The following is a 16477-nucleotide window of genomic DNA, read 5'->3' as shown; positions in this document are numbered from 1 at the left end:
TGTATGCATACATACATGTACATATAAATATCCCTGTGTGCGCACAGATATATTTAGAAGGGAAAGGCCGAAGATGGAACTGCCAGTCACTGAGGGTCTTCATTCTTTGTTTTAAATTCATTTTGCGTTCACTCACCCTGGCTTTGACTCACGAGAGGAAGCCCATCTGCCGAGCAAAGATTCATCCAGACGCTAATATCGGGACAATGATACAAGACTCTGCAATTAAAAAAAAAAAGACCATTCTCCTCACCAAGAAGTCGATACATCTCTTCTGTGAAAGAGTCTGCGTCCCTGTATAGGATTTTTCTGGGCTTGAGAGAAAGCTATTACGGAGGATGAATCAAAACCAAAGCAATATTTATCAGTGTTTTCTTTTAGGGGAGAGAAGAGAGAATAAAACCGGCCAGATCATAAAACGCCTAGGTTGCTCCAAAAGTAATGCCTCCTATTTATTTCTGTGGAAACTACAACAGATACAAAGAGCACGATAATACTATTTGATGGCGCAGATTCTTAGCTACAAAACACTGATTTTCAGCATAGTTACCACCACAGGCTTTGCATTTTTGCCAGCAATGAACAAGAGCCTGCACTTCAGGGCACAGCTGGAGGAGAGCTTATGCGTCCCATCTCCATCTTATGAATCTAACACCTATATCGCTGCAAAAACAAACAGGGGCTTCTTTTCAGTTGGTCTGAATTTATTTCCATGTGTTTAAAGCTAAGCATAGGTATCAGTGGGTGTAGGATCACGGCATTAATTCAGAATTAAACCCCTCTGGATTTTAAGCTGCTTCATCTTTTACTATGAGTATTTCTACCATCTCTGCTAATTGCACTCAGTGGATTTTTCTGAAAGTAGAAAAATATATTATGTGGACTTCTTTAGGTTTGAATTAAAAAAAGACAACAGCTTCCCTCAGAAAACGCCCCAAGTTTTTCCACTTAGCCACTTCCAACAGTTCTTATTCACTCCAAATCCTGCTCAGAACTGCTATTTCCAGAAAAAAAAAGCTGCCACTTACTCGATGTAATTCAGATACTGCACTGCGAAAAGTGCCTTCAAAGTGCAGATTTGGGCAAAGAACATCCTGGAAAGATTTGATGAGAAGCTTTTGTACTTAAGCATTGTATTGTACACAAGAAGAAGGAAGTAGCTATTCATGCAGCAAAACAGTGATCTATTCTTCCAGAGAAAGTAAATTCAGCCTATGACAATGTCTGCCTGTCACACCGAGCACTTGCAACCAATGCCAGTTTGCATCTGTGACAGATATTTCCTTTTTGTTATCCCTTCAGTCTAAGGAGACAAGTGGAAACAAAGGTAAAAGGCACAGTAAGGACCCGGACACTTTTTGTAGACACCAAGCACTTTCTAAGACTTTACTTCATTAGAGTTACAGAGCGACTACAGAAAGGTGCATGTGCTCCCTCCTCTCTATTCTCTGTCACATCACATTTCTGCTCAACATAATGCAGCAAACTCTGGGAGTGATTTGTGGAATACATTAGCATAGTTTAACTGTGTGTGCATAAGATTTACATGCTAGTGCTGTAAGGAAAGGTGACAGGTCAGAATCAAATGGATGATTAAAAAAAAAAGTTGATTAATTTCTGTAGCATTATTTCAAAAAGATCTACTGGAACAGAAAACTTGACTCAATCATTCCAAATATCTTAATTAGGCAAAATGAAAGGAACAATGCTGAAACTCTGATCCTCTCTGCACAGCCACGAGTGGCTTGCACAAAGACACGGAACGGGCAGTGATGTGGGGGATGCAGAGCTCCCTTCCCCCTCACTGGCTCCTCCAGCTCAGCTGTCTCATCTGTGAAGCTTTCATCCTCTGTTAAATCACCTGAAATCAAAGCCAGTGTGTACCAAGGTGTTTCCTCTGGAAGGGTGAGTTTATGCATGAGGAGATGCTTATTACCTTGGATTAGTACCCAAGGAGAGGTGCAGCAGCTTTCACCTGCGCACATCAAGGCTGAATTGCATCTAAATATCAGGACGGGACCAGACATCCCGGAAAGCGCTGGCTCCACACTGAGACCGATGGGATTTTGTTCAGCCATCACGTTCAGCCCTGGGTACTGCCCAGCACCAACAGCTGCACAGCAAGGGACGGTCACTGCCATGGCCTTGGAGCAGGCTGAGCCCTCCTGCCTTTGCTGCCAGAAACAACAACAGTATCCCCTGAAAGTAAGCATCAGTGTGGCCCAAATCTCTGCCTGTCTCAGAACGCACGCACACTGTGTGACACCGCTCCGTCGCCCGCTGAGCATCCATCCCAGTGCTGCTGCTGCTTTCCTGGCGGCGTGCTTCATTCTGGTGGAACAAATTCACCCCTGACCTGCTCACTGCTCTGCTGCCCCCAGGTCAGTACCGCTTTAGTCATCAACATCTGGCGGTTGGAAAACTATATTTTACACTCTTAGCTCTCCAATGGATGCCTAATGCAGCTTAATGGGGCAGGTATATGCTATTATGGATTCATTTTTTCCTCATTTTGTTAATGAACGGAGAATCTTCGTCAAATAAATATTTGCCAGTCGGCTTAATATCAAAGTTGCCAATTGAAAACAAAAAAGGTTCAGTACTTGGTAAGGTGAATGGCAATGGTAAGTTTTAAAGAATTCTTTCTGCCACAGTGTATTGCACAGAGACCAAATTGGCAATCACATGAGAAAGGCAGAGCGGTATTTACATACCAGCTCAGTAAAATGCTGCTGATTTATTTATCTGGTGCCAGCAGACAATGTGGGCATAGCTTCAATTTGCCTCATTTCCTGCCTTTTACAAAAGAAACAGGGAAAAAAATATATGGAAATAAAGAATCTTGGACTCAGTTCTAGAAGAAAATCCGATTTCCCTCATCCCACTGGCACAGTTGCATTTTACAATGGAAATGTGCGCAGACAGTATGACCTGGCATGCAGAATTCATGAAATACCACTGCATGGACATGCATTTGAAATGAGCCCGTTTCGAGCCCCGAGGCCGGCGCTGGGAGCAGGCTGGAGGCGGGCAGCCCGGAGCTCACAGCCTGCCTCATGCGCGGGGCGCTTCAAGCGAAGGCTCTTAGACGAGCTTTCCCATTCTAAGGGCCAAATCATTTATATACTTTAAAAGATTTTTTTTTTTTTACTACACATTAACATATGTAAGTGTCTATCACTGATTGTTTTCCACAATTGCAATTAATACCTAGTGGTATCAGCTGGTCGTATTCCACAGCACTGGAACCCTGAAGATTCTCTTACACCCAAAGTCTCATCTTCTCGGTGCGAGATCCTGCAAAGACCCACTCAAGGAAGTGTCTTTACAGAAGGTAACGCTGACCTGAAGCATGCAGATGTACGAGTACAATTTGTTTGCAGGTCTGGAACTGCTGCCAGTCCCATAGCCCAGAGTTTTACCACTGAACCAAACACAACTGCTCCCAACCTCAGCTGCCCACACATCTGATGGACTGCAAGACGAGCAAGCCAGAGTTTGCTGAAGAACAGATCCGGATTGACTCATACCTACAGGGCACCTTCTGATCCATTCTGTGACCATTCAGAAAGACCAAGAGCATTATTTTTCTCCCAAGTCTGGAATTTGCAGTGTCTTCCCACATGAAGCTTTTGTTGCAAACCTTCTGAGGAACAGTTGTCAAACTGCAACGCAAATCTCTGTGCTGCCTTTCTTCCAGGCTAAAATAACTTCCTCCTTGCAACAAAAGCGTCTCACTTGGAGAAAACCCAACAGCATGTTGTGAAACACACAAGGCTGTAACCAGGAAAGATCTTTTCTTTATGGAGATACAAAACGCGCTCCCTTGCCACAAGCACATGGCTTATTTATCGTTCCCAAGTGGCTGCTGAAAACTCCTTAAATGCCGTTTGATAGACTCCTGATTCTTTTCTGCCTTACTGGTGTAAACTGGATGTGCCTGAGAGCTGAATACATCGGCAATAAAAAATGTTCCTCTTTTTGAGATCTATCATAACAAAATATACTTGGGAGGCTCTGAAGTTAATTTTTTTTTTTTAAATCTTGGGGAAACTGCCTTTCATTTGTGAGAGCACAATTTCAATGAAACCTGAGGGCTCGCATGAGGCACCTCAGGTGCTCTCTGTTCCAAATTCAGTTGATTAACGCTGCCTTAAAAGATTTGCTGAAGAATCAGGCAGATGTAATTAGAGAGGTAGCTAATACTATGCATAGATCATCAAAGGATAAGTATGCGCAATGGAGATAAAGAATCTCAGCACAATTGTAATAATCTCTGCAGATTACAAAAAAAAAAAAATACAGTCGTTATCAGGACACAGCAATGAAAGCTTGCAAGAGAGCAGGGTCCGGTTCCCCTCGGCATCGCCAGGCACAGGGCTCTTCCTGCAGCCCTCCTGGGAGCGAGGGACAACAGGACTCCTTTTGGACTGAAACAAAATAGTTTTAAATGCCCTTTTTTTGTTTAAGGCTACCAAAATTCTACTATTTTTTGTTTGCCTTTACTCACGAAACACCTTTTAATGCAAGTATAGACCAGCTTATACAGATCACATCCCTTCTGAGGTTGGCAATCTGTGACAAATCTGTGCCCAGAAAAACAGTGGCCTGTAAGGCCGTGGCCAGCAACAGAATATTTTTCAGCACAAAGATGAAAGCAGCACTTTGGTGGGATACAAATGGCCTCATCACTGTATGGAGATTCCTGCACATCTCACAGTGTTACTAGCCCATTCTGAGAAGTAGAACTGAGAGTAAAGAAAGCCAAGTTCACAGTACTGTAAGAATTACAGACGTGTCGTTAGTCAAATGGGTTGAAAGCCAAAGCGAGCTGGAGACTGGCTGGGACTACCAAGCTTACTACACAAGACGCAATTCCTCATTCTGTCATATGCTTCATTTGTTGCATTGAGAAAGTAACACGGGACCGCATTTCTACAGATACTTCCAAACCTGCAACAGAGGGCGTTAGGAAATTGTCTGATCTTGTTGCATCTTGTTCTACACAATATCAAGACTCACATACAGGTGACTGCCATAAGACAGGAAGGAATTTCAGTGTCCTACTGCTGGAATAGTGTCTCTTCCAACAAGCACATGCCAGGAGCGGACGCGCTCCTGCTGCCTCAGTGATGGGAGATAAATTTGCAGTCAGCTCATCAATTCAGATGCCAGTGACTCCATGTCACAGTGACTCAGCCACACCAAGCCCCTCGTTTCCAGGTGCACAGAACCAGCACCAGACCTCCTCTCTGCCCAAATATCGATGCCCCACTTCATCTCACACGGGAACCTCAGCTCGCACAGCACCGTCAGACGTGGGACTGGGCTGGGTAAGAGCTCAGGCACATTCACATACTGACTTGACTTTGGACTGCAGAGTGGTTAGCAATTTTTCCATCCATGTTTCGCACAGATCCAAGAACCCTACGAGTTGTTTTTTTTTCTTCACATCACTGACCTTTGCATTGCCAGTTCTGAAATCCGCAGAGCCACCCATCCACGCAGGCACAGCTGGCAAGGGCAGCAGCTATTTTCATAACAGCAGACTGCTCCGTGTGACTGAAAGCGTGCTCCCCCACCCCCTCTTGCACAGAAGGGCAAGGAGCTAACATCTCTAACGGAGATGTGCCATGGAGGGGCAGCCACTGACCGTGACAGCCACCCCTTTCCCACTGTAGCACAACTCTTTTTCCCTGCAGCCTCCCAGATTTCCTCAGGATTTAGCTGCACACACAGTTAGAGATGGAATCAAACCCTAAGAACCTGAGGGAAAGATCCAAGAGCACTGCCCTCACTCCAAGGAGCCCATTGCAATTTAAGTGAGCAGCCCTTGGCAGTGATCTGGGCTGGCTCATCCATCCCAGAAAAGAATTTTTTTCCCAAGCTGTGACCAGCACAGATGGGGCAGTGGTACCATCCATCACAGTGCCCTCACATGGGTTACAACATTGAGGCAGCAGCCCTCACTTTTTCACCGTTTCCTACATAAGTTGCTTATGTATTGCCAGTTTGTCTGGGAGCTGTTTGGAGCCTCAGCCCTCTGCAGAAGGCAGCGAGAAGGAAGGAGGCAGAGAGCTTCCCCCCCAGGTAACCCTGAGGCAGGTGGCAGCTCACAGCCAGCAGGATGTGCAATTGCAGTCTCACTTCAAGACCCGGGTTTGGATTACAAAGGCGCTCGGGTACCAAACAGTACCCTTGGCTGCCTAATTTGATTTTCAAAAGAAAGTAAGTGGATTAGGGGTTAGATTTTTTAAGGGATTTAGTATCGGTAAGGGACAGAGAAGTACCCAGTGGGAGGCTATTACAGCTCAATTAGGATTATAACAAGGAGCTTATGTTTGTTTTTCACATGCACATCATTTGTAAGTGGTTGGAGGAATTTTGTATGAACAATAAAATCACATCGCAAACCTGGAATTGCTTGGATTCTTTGCTTAGAGACCAACTGTAAGAAACTTCAAGCCAAACAAAATTTCAGAATATCGGTACCAAAAAAAATAAGGATTCAGGAAGAAGTTCTGCTGCAGTAATTACCTGAACTGCAATACTGGGGGGCTTGCAGCTGCAATACAGCTATTTCACTCAGCGCATTTACTACAAGTATCCAAAACAATGACAGTTCACTTTTTTCCTTTCTTCTCGCTACATCTCAGAGGAACCTCGGCTTTTCGTCCTTTTCTCCTTCCCTGCTAATGAATATTTTACTGTGCTCTCCAGCAGCGAAGGCAGCCTGTCTGGGCTCTCCAGTCTCTGTTGCACTCTGAAAAGAAATCCATAGTGCAGTCCGGTGTCCCAGGTCCTGCCTGCCGGTCTAATCCTGTACTCAGGGAAATCCAGACTAAGCGGGGCCAGCCAGCAGGGCTCTGAGCCAGGCTTTGCTCCATGCCTGTTTACGAATGGTTAAGCCTAGTTAAAAACTTTCATTACACTGGCTTGGTATGAATGTTTCTGAAAAGCTGTAGAGCAATAGCATAACTTTTTAAAGAATGGCATTTTTACTGTGGAGCGGCTTAAAATTCCTCCCCTGAGGTAGCAATGTGATCTCACTGAATTTAAAAACAATAAACCGAAATCTAAAAATAAAAGAAAAGGGGAAAGGTGGAAGAAATAGGTGGAAGGCAGTGAAGCTGCAGGAGTTCTGACAAATCATCCTGGCATGTAATCCCAGAGGTGACGAGAAATTGTTCTGTGCACTTTATTTATTTTTTTATGAGCCAGAACAAACATATACACATAAATCCACTCGAGGCAAAGTTGTAGAGTACCTTTAAATTAGTGGGCTTACTTTATCAGGCTGTAATGACGACAAAGGACTGTTGTGATACCCAGGCAGTATCACGGAAATCATGACAGCACGTGTCCTAGCCCTGCAGTCTGACATGCACGCTTTGTGCAAGTGATTAGCAGCACATTACATCAAATCCAACAGTCCCTCCTTCATACCTCGGTCTTTGGATGAAGTATTCTACCTGGCCCCCACATAAATTAGATTAATGACTTGATGTCAATTAAGAATCTAAAACACATTTTATGGAGCCCTATCTTTTCACACAAACTGAAACTTACTGCTGTTCAGCCCCTGCGCACTATCTGAAGCCAGCAGCAGAAACAGAATGCACACAACTCTCCTGATAAGAAGAGAGAAAATTAGAAACACAGTTTATTTAAGCAAATTCCAGTATCCCTGGAAACAGGTAAAACTAAAGCCAGGCAAACCTTGCATGCTTCCGTCCATAGCATGCTCATAAGGCAAAATCTGCTTTGCTGTTCACAAGGCATGGACTCTTGCCTGAAGAGTCAAGTTAGCTTAAGTTAAATCTCTGAATTAAAACACTGAGATGTAAGACAAGGAGCAGCTGCTGGGATCTGGTGTGGGGGAGGACAGAGCACATGCAAACAGCAGCCCAGCTTTAACAGGAAGATGCCCACACATGTGTAACATCACCCCATGTTGTAATTTTCTACCCGTCTTTAAAGGTACTGCACATGGAGAACAAGATCTGACAAAATCATCCAACTGCGGGCTCATTTGTGTGCATGTTTTTTGTGGGGTTGTTCACAGTTTGATTTGACTTTCATGGCAAAACTGAAGCCTAGCTGAAACGACCGCATGTTAGTTCAGAGTCTGCTGCTAGCGCTCTCTGGAATTCTGATCGGGTAGAAAGTGCAACAGGAAAGCAGAAAAATACTGTGCATTTTCATTTATTCTGTTTTTGTTTCCAGAGAGAGAAGAGCAAGGCTCCATTAGTCTAATTTCCTAAGCTCACTGGGCTGCAGCGGTTCAGAAGGCGCACCTTATCCCAAAGACCTCTCATTTATACCCAGAGCTATGCAGCATCTGAGTTTTCTCTCTATAAGTCATTGGCTTGAGACCTTTGGATCACCAAAAACTTGGACAACTGGATGTGTTATGTAGAGCAAAGCTTTTCAATGGATGGGCAAAGTCAGAAACGATAAGAAAATATCTCCACACTGTGAAAACAAAGCAACCAAAAACGTTCTGGAAACCACACAGAGTGAAAACTGAAGTCATACAGGGCCCAGCTCAGTGTAGATGCCCAAACAATTTTTTTTTTTTTTTTTTTTTTTTAAACCAGACCCCCACTACAGCTGAATTTGCCCCGAGTCTCCACTTGCTGACTCGAGCCCCCATTGATCCCTCTTTTTGCCTTTCAGATTCAGCTGTTCCAAGCTCAGCGTTCATCGGAAGGTAAATATTTTGTAAACCCACAGCAATCACCACTTCATCATTTGGAATGACAGAAAGGAAGGTTATAATAACAGCGTCTGTTTTTTCTTTCCCTTACTGCTTCAGACTGAACGGAGATGAGCATACATTCACAGGACGGGTCAATAGTTTGCTTTCATAGCAATGCCGTTAGTAAAATGACTTCTTGATTTGAGCCAACTCTGACTTAGTTCAGAAGAAAAGCTCCTGCTCCGTACACAATACACTTACATAGAGAGAGATTTTTTCTTCAGTTATATTCAGAGATCTTTTCCCTAGCTGACAAAACCTTGCAGTGGTGCTTATATATGAGTGTGGCTTAATTATCTTCATCACAAAAAGTGCAATGAAAATTCAAAAGGGTGAAGGAGGGCAGAGCTGCAGGAAACCATATCTTGACACATCTTGGGAATACTGAAGTTTGTACAATAAGGTCAAAATCTCACCTCACATTGATAAATAGACCATAACATAAATAAAAGATTATGCGTGTGGTCCTCATTAGACAGACATGCGAGTTCGGCGAAGAAGACAAGAATGATGAAGAGTTCCTCGAGCAGCACTGAGTTAGCAGCAGTGCTCCACAGAGGAAGCTCAGGTCTGCAGTTCAGCTTGAGTTGGGGAAACCAACCCCCACTTTTATAAACCACCATGGTGGAAGAGAAGCTCTAGAGCAATGTATTTATGCGTCAGAAAAGCTCCCCTGAGGGGCAAAACATCGTCTGCGACCGACACGAGGGAAAATAATAGCGTCACACAGCAGTTCCTAGCACCTGCTGAACAGGGAGGGGAGGGCTCACGCTGCAGGTCCTGGAGCATGAGATGGTGCAGCTCAGGAGCCGGTCAGTCCGGTGACAGTACGCTTGTTTGTCTGGAAACGCACTGACGATACACTGAAGAGTCCCCAGCTTGACATGCACAAAGGTTTAAGTCAATAACCAATCAATCAGGAGGAGAAATTAAGAAAGGAAAAGAAAGCATAACCTCGGCCACGAGCAGCCAGAAGTCATTTCTCAGATGAAATGGATGAAAACAAGCAAAGCAGCGTCAGCAGCGAATCACACCCACACCCACTGAGTCAAGAGCACCGCAGTGCACGGCATCCTTGCTAATGCAATGCTGAATGCTGGACAGCCACAGTCAGCTGCTCACACGGGATCTCACGGGATCCAAACATGCTGCAGCTCCGCAGGCCTTCTGTTCATACCTGCGCTCCTCTGGCTGTGACGGCTGCAGAAGCAAGTGTGCTTGCCTGCCCTGCAGGCAAAGTGCCACCCCTGCCCTGCAAGCCTTTCTGGATGCCCCTTACAATACGGATTTGCTGCACCACGATGAAGACAGCTTCCAAGCTCACCAGCATCCTATAAAAAGTACCGTAAACTCTTGAGCAATTACCTCTGGTACGTGGAAGAAAAACAAACAAAATCTGAAATTCAGCTGCATATTTGTTAACTGAATCATACAGGCAGGACGTCGCCTTCCCTCGGATGCATTTCTCTTTCAGCTTAGAGGGCTCTCATATAAACTGAGAAACGCTGGCTAGGATAAATATTTGACTGAGATTTAATCCTCTGGCTACTCAATGCTTTTTCATTGTGGGTTCACCGTTGTCTATTTATTTACATAGAACACAGTGGTTGACTTGTAATTAGTTTAGAATTAGAACCAAGTTTCAAAATACTTGGGTGCTTTTGCACAGGAGTGGGAAAGACATGCTGGCGAGTGCCAGGCATAGCCACGGCCCGTGCCCCTGGTGCCCCACTGCCTTTCCAAGCCGAGCGTTCCAGTTCTTCTCAGTTATTCCTCCACATCTGGAAAGCACCAATACACCAATCCTTTCCTATAATGCTGAAGAGGACTTCACAGAAATTAGGATGCTATTTAAATAATTTAGAAGGTTGACAATCACCCTATAAATTTCAGTGCTACCTTTACAAGATCCAAATTCACAGCTCAGTAAGCTTTTCTGAGTTATTTCTTCAAAAAACAAAAAAAAACCAAACCAGCAAATTTGTACTAACAAAAGCACAGCAACCCCATTTAGTGCCGCTCCCCCACTCTGCCAGATGATGATTAAGAGATGGACACAACTGCATAATGTGGATGCAGATTTGTACTTTACAAGAACACAGAAGGCTGAATTCCAGCCCAGGATTTCATTCTAGCCTGCCCTGAGGGCTGCGAGAAGCTGCACAGCTGAGGTCTGGACCAGATTCAAAAGTTTTCTAAAATGTATCTGTGTTCACATCCTGATTTTTGATTCCAGCTCATCTCTAATTATAATTATTACACAGAATGTCAGATCTCAGGTTATGCTCTTTAAAGTTCTCCCTATAAACAATTAATTAGCTCGTTGCAGCCTTCCTATAAATAGCCTGTACATATAAATTATTCTCATCTGCTCAGACAAACAAAATCCCTGCTCTGTTTTTTGCCTTCTGATTTTCCCTCGCGGTCTGCAGCTGTTGGTAGTCAGACAGACAAATGTCTGGGTGCCTTTCACATCCAGAGCTAAAATAAGATTATGAGGCTATCTAATTGACAAAGGTTTTTGTATTAAATTAATACTTACGAAATTGAATTTTCACAATAAAGCATCGGAAAGCACTGTTACCATCAACTTAAGAAGTCTGCTGGAGCTCTGCCTCCCACACCAGCTGAAACGCTGAGGGCATCCCTTGTTTGGGAGCATCGCACTACTGCAGGACAGCATACATATGGTTGCCCAAATTAATTCCCATGGCAAGCCTTCCAAACTGTGCTGACAGACAAGTTAAGGCCAAAGCTTCCTCCAGCAGGGAGGCTACCTCTCCAGATGTCTGCTTCGCTTTTCTACCTAAGGCTTCCACCTGTACATGGAGCTGCCCAACTGGAGCGTGTAGTCACTGCTCTGCCACATCAGGGCAGAGTCCCGTGATGTATTCACTTGAAGATGAATTGGATATATGCAAAGACTTCCTTTTCCATGTGTAAATGTGCAGGTCAGATAGGCTGCTATAGCATTTGCACTGACAACTGCAATAGATGTGAATATACAAAGTGAACCATGACCAGTTACCATCAAAATGTCTTAGACTGCAATGATTCGTTTGCATTTTGCTAACATGAATTATTTGGGGCACTACAAAGTAGGAACCGCTTGGAGAAGTCCCTCCTCTGACAGAAGGGCAAAAAAAGCCAAAAATCAGATCTCAGAGATCACTGTTCCCATCACTGTGGCAGCGTACAGAGCACCTGCCTCTGTCCCCAGTGATGGGCAGCCCACTCAAACAAAGCGGGATGCAGAAAGCTGGGGCCTGGCAGAGCTTGGGAACTTCCTCATCTGCCACCAGAAAGTCACCCAAGCCCTGGCCAAGATGGAACCACTTATCTCTAGGAGTGGTACAAACCTCCTGCTGCTGGTTGAGGACTGCACACGAGCACAGTTCCCATTCCCCTTGGCCTGCACTCGCCTTACCCACGAGATGTGCATATTGATCACATTTGTCTCATCCCTGCATTGAGTCTGAAAAAGGAATATCGGTAAAGCGCTTTGGAAGATTGTAAAGCAGTGCAACAAAGCGTTATGATCATTTTGGAAACACTGATCTATATGTTTTTCTCTGCAATCTAGCATATACTCATCATTGTGCCCAGCCAGAGAGAAGATATCAAGGATTATTGGGCACTTCAAGGTTTCAGAGAGTAATACTGCTTTCATAGGGGAAACAGCAAAGCACTGAAGAGGTTTCTCTTGTTTTATGGCTGTCAGGCTCAGGCAGGAGTCGCTCCGACCTTCCTCAGACCCAGCACACGATGCCCCGGAGCAGCAGAGCTTCCCCAGGCTGCTGTGCTCGCACTGCCCCGTCAGCCCAGCAATGTGCCACCCAGCACACTGCGTGCCTGTGCTGCACCTCACATACCTGCTGTTGCTTTTCAGAAAGAGCGCTGAGAAACCCGAGTACAGGCAGAAACCTTTCTGCCAACAGTGTTTTGGGCATCTGCAACTCATGGCTGAGCAGAATGCAGGTTCAGAGGGCCTGAGTTCTGCTTTTGGTGTGATGCACTGGATGTCCTTGGGCAAGTCCCTTTTTAAAGACTTTTGTGATAAAGCCTCATAAAGTCCTGATTACTCTATTTATCTATACTAAACTGTTTTAGTCAACGATTGACCTTGATTCATTTTTAATCTCATTGTATCTGGTTACATTTGCTCTTGGAATTTATTGCTCTTCTTTTACCCACGCTTTTGACCAACACTAATCCATTCTTTGTTTTTCATTTTCTAGGCATCTCACATAGTTCACAACCTGATTGATATTCTGGATTCATATGTTCTAATTTGAGTTTTCACTATCGCTGCAGACAAAGGCAGTTTTATTGTAGAACAAAACTCACTGGAAATGGAAAAGTACTACTTCGTTAGATTGTATTACAACTCCTCTCCCCCTCTCCCCAAAGCAAAGATGTTCCATTCTGTATTTTGAATCACATACCCCAAACTAAGCCCAGCACATACTGGAGCCTCACCAAGCAACTGCACGAAACCCAGGTGGACACCAGAAACCTGCAACTGTTGAATTTGAGTTGGCTGCTAAGTGAGGTGAACGGCGGTGTTCTAAAGTATGGTTTATCTTCCAGAGCAGTCACCAAGCTCTGCATTAATCAAGATCTTTTCTTTTTTCCAGTTAGGAAGAAGGAGATTGCAATGGGCAGCCCCCTTCTGTGAGAAAGCATCACAAGGAAGCCTACACATGAGCACACAAACCAGGCCAATGTACCAGATATAGTGTAGCACAAGCAATAGAGATATAATTAGAGGACATGCAGATTTTTTAATCCATTCAGCCCTATGAAGGAGAGGAAAGATGAGGTGTCTGGCCCAACCCTCTGCTCGAGACACATGGCTTAGCAGAAGGACAGAGGGGTTCCACACTTCCAGGTTACTTCCTATTAGAAAGGAAGTTGGGTTAGATCCTCTCTGCCAGTCTTTACACGCTGCTTGTGCAGAGTCTGAACTCAGTCATCTCTGGAGCACTGCTGAAAAAGGTACTTTGTTTTCACCAGCAGCCCAGCAAACTTCTAGGGAAACATTCACACAATGTGCATCATCATTAGAAAGGTATAAATTCTGGTTTGGGGAAAAGCCTTTTAAAAAGAGTGAATTGCCTTTTCAAGAATCACTTTATCTTGAGAAAAATTATTGTTAATTAGGAATGCAATAGTTATCCAAATGTAATTATTTCAATTTAATTCTTCTTTTTCCTAAAATGTGGCTTTAGAAAAAAATACAGATTCATTTTCTTCGCTTTTTGCATCATGGAGAAAAAAATTCCTACCTAATTCTAATGGATGCTTATCTTCACACATCCCTTATCACTGCCAACCCCCAGGCAGACTATCCTCTGCTCTGCTATACCCTGCAACAACTGGAAAAGAAATAATATACTTCAATGAAACATGCAGCTAACACAGCCTGGGGACTGAGGCTCATTCATACCTTCTGCTTTTATTCTGTGTTTTTCACAATTCTTCAAATTTCTTTTTTTTTTTTGCCAGTTGCTCATTTTACCAAATGAAATCATAAGAGCGAACACGTGCTCCCTGCAACACTAACCTCTCTGCAGCAATCTAAAGCAGAGCTCTTTCTTTCTACCTACCTACCCGTACTAAGTCTAGCATGGTGGGGACAGGATTAAATAGCTACTAACACAATGAAATGTGAAAATAAAAACTGCTCATTGGGTTCCCACCCACCCCCTGCTCCCCGGGATCTTTACTGCATTTTTTTTTTGCAACTGAATAGGCTCCATTTTTATTTGAAAAGGTAAATTGAGAAATCAGTGAGTTCACCCATATTAAAATCCTTCATTTGTGAACAAGTTTATTTTCTGTACAGTAGTTTTTTCCTCTTTTATATTCCTGAATGTCTTTCTAATGTTAAAATATTTTTCCATAGAAATGGTTTGACACTTTCTTTGATATGGACTCAATCAAGAGACCTAAACCCCAAAGAATTCCTTAACGACGGCTCACACCGTCGTTAAGAGAGAAACTAGAGCTCAAGTGCAGCTTCTCAAGTAAGAAACATGCTGACACTCAGCAAAGTGATATGGATCATTTTGGATAGGAGTAACTGAGCTGGGTAATTCATCTAACCTATCTGACCTGACAACCCCTTTCATTACTTTACAACAGTAATTGAGATGCCAGAACGTGTGATGACAGTGACAGCAGAAGGCAATATCGGTCCCCTCACCCAGCCCGTGCCTGCAACAGTCAGCAATGCCGCAGCTCACGGCCTGGCAGAGACCAGGCCCTTAGCGGTGGTCCTCTCCTGCCATCCGTTCCACAGGAGAAAGGACATCGCTCCCGGGAGCAATGCACTCAGTAACTGGAACCCCTCTCCTGGTGCCCACAAACTGTGAGGCGTCCCAGGCTCAGGCTGCAGCTGCCTGGGGGCTGTTTCTTTCAGGAGAGGCCTACCCTGGCCGACTCCCACCCCCCCCCCTCCGCAGATGGGGCCAAGTGCTCCCGACTGCCAGCCAAAGAAATTCACCCCCAGCAATCGGAGAACAGGGCGGGCATTTAGGCCACGTTTTCGATCACCCTCCTGTCTCCTTCCTGCCTGCACATCTCAGGCCTCCGGTTCTGCAGCTTCCTTAGAACAGCTGAGAAGAGACCTTGCTCTTACAGGTCTTCCAGCCCACCCTTCCTAACGATCCCATTATCACCTCAGAAAGCTGGAAACCCGGTTAGACAAACAGCGTTTTGTCTTCAAGAGTCTATCCTTTGCCTGCCCAAGTATTTGCTCCCATTTGAAGGAGTGCTTAATCCTTGCCTTAACAGCTTTTTCTCTTGGTTTGCTTCTTGAAAATTCACCTCTTGTTATTTTAAGGGAAGGATCCCAGCCAGGGCTACAAAAACGTATCTCAGAGCATTTAATAGGACAGTTTAACACAGGGGTGTAAAATAATGTATAATATCAAACAGAATTAAAGCAGTATATAGAGACATGCATCAGCCATGCAGTCACAGCAGTGAATGGAAAAGCAGGGGAATAGCATTTGGTGCCAATAGCATGCAGCATGTTCAGGAGGCCTACACAGCCTGCAAAGATAGTGTGAAAAAAAAACACACACAAAAAAACCCCAAGCCTCAGCACATGCACCAAAAAACACTTCAGCATCACTAGACCTAAGGCACACCCAAGGATGTTTTCACCAAGCAGTGCCCAAGCAAAAAGAAGCTCTTCAGCATGAAAGCCAGACTGGTTAGCACTGCTGTCCTGGAGGACTCCGGCATCTCCAGAAGCTCACATTCTCATCACACAGCTGTGAAAAGGAGAAATAAAACCTAGAGCAAGATTTGCAGCTGATACTAACAAAAAATTACAGCGGTAATAGGGATCTACTACATGTATCTACAGCTGAGAATGCAGCCAATCTGCCCAGGCTTACTGTAAATTCTCACTAATGCCACAGAGGCAAAATAAAGCTGCAGATACTCAGAAAGAACAGCACACAACAGGGGAAAGTTTATTTCAAAGAGAAGAAATGGAGACTTAGAGCTTCTGTAGCTATAGACACCTTTAATTAGAAAGCTTATTTCACTTACTGCATATTCAAGGAATTACACACTGCCTTAGAGCTAGTTTCATTTTCCAATCTCATAAGACAGTAGGAACTACACATAAAATGACCAAAAAAAAGTTGTATTGGTGTGTTTTGCTGAAACAAGAACTGTGTTCTTTGCACTAAAATGCTC

General features: G+C 44.2%; 1 long non-coding RNA gene across 1 annotated transcript in view; it reads right to left on the bottom strand.

Moving 5' to 3' along the window:
- LOC110405872 overlaps nucleotides 1–16477 on the bottom strand; it is a 219041-nt gene that overhangs the window by 50542 nt on the left and 152022 nt on the right. The window contains exon 8 of the long non-coding RNA XR_002443160.1: nucleotides 137–219. This is a non-coding gene — a long non-coding RNA (uncharacterized LOC110405872). The remainder of the gene's footprint in view (nucleotides 1–136; nucleotides 220–16477) is intronic.

This window comes from Numida meleagris, chromosome 13, assembly GCF_002078875.1.
Source record: "Numida meleagris isolate 19003 breed g44 Domestic line chromosome 13, NumMel1.0, whole genome shotgun sequence".
Classification (NCBI taxonomy): Eukaryota; Metazoa; Chordata; class Aves; order Galliformes; family Numididae; genus Numida; species Numida meleagris.
The sequence above is the reverse complement of the archived record's forward strand: the minus strand, read 5'-3'. Positions and strand labels throughout refer to the sequence as shown.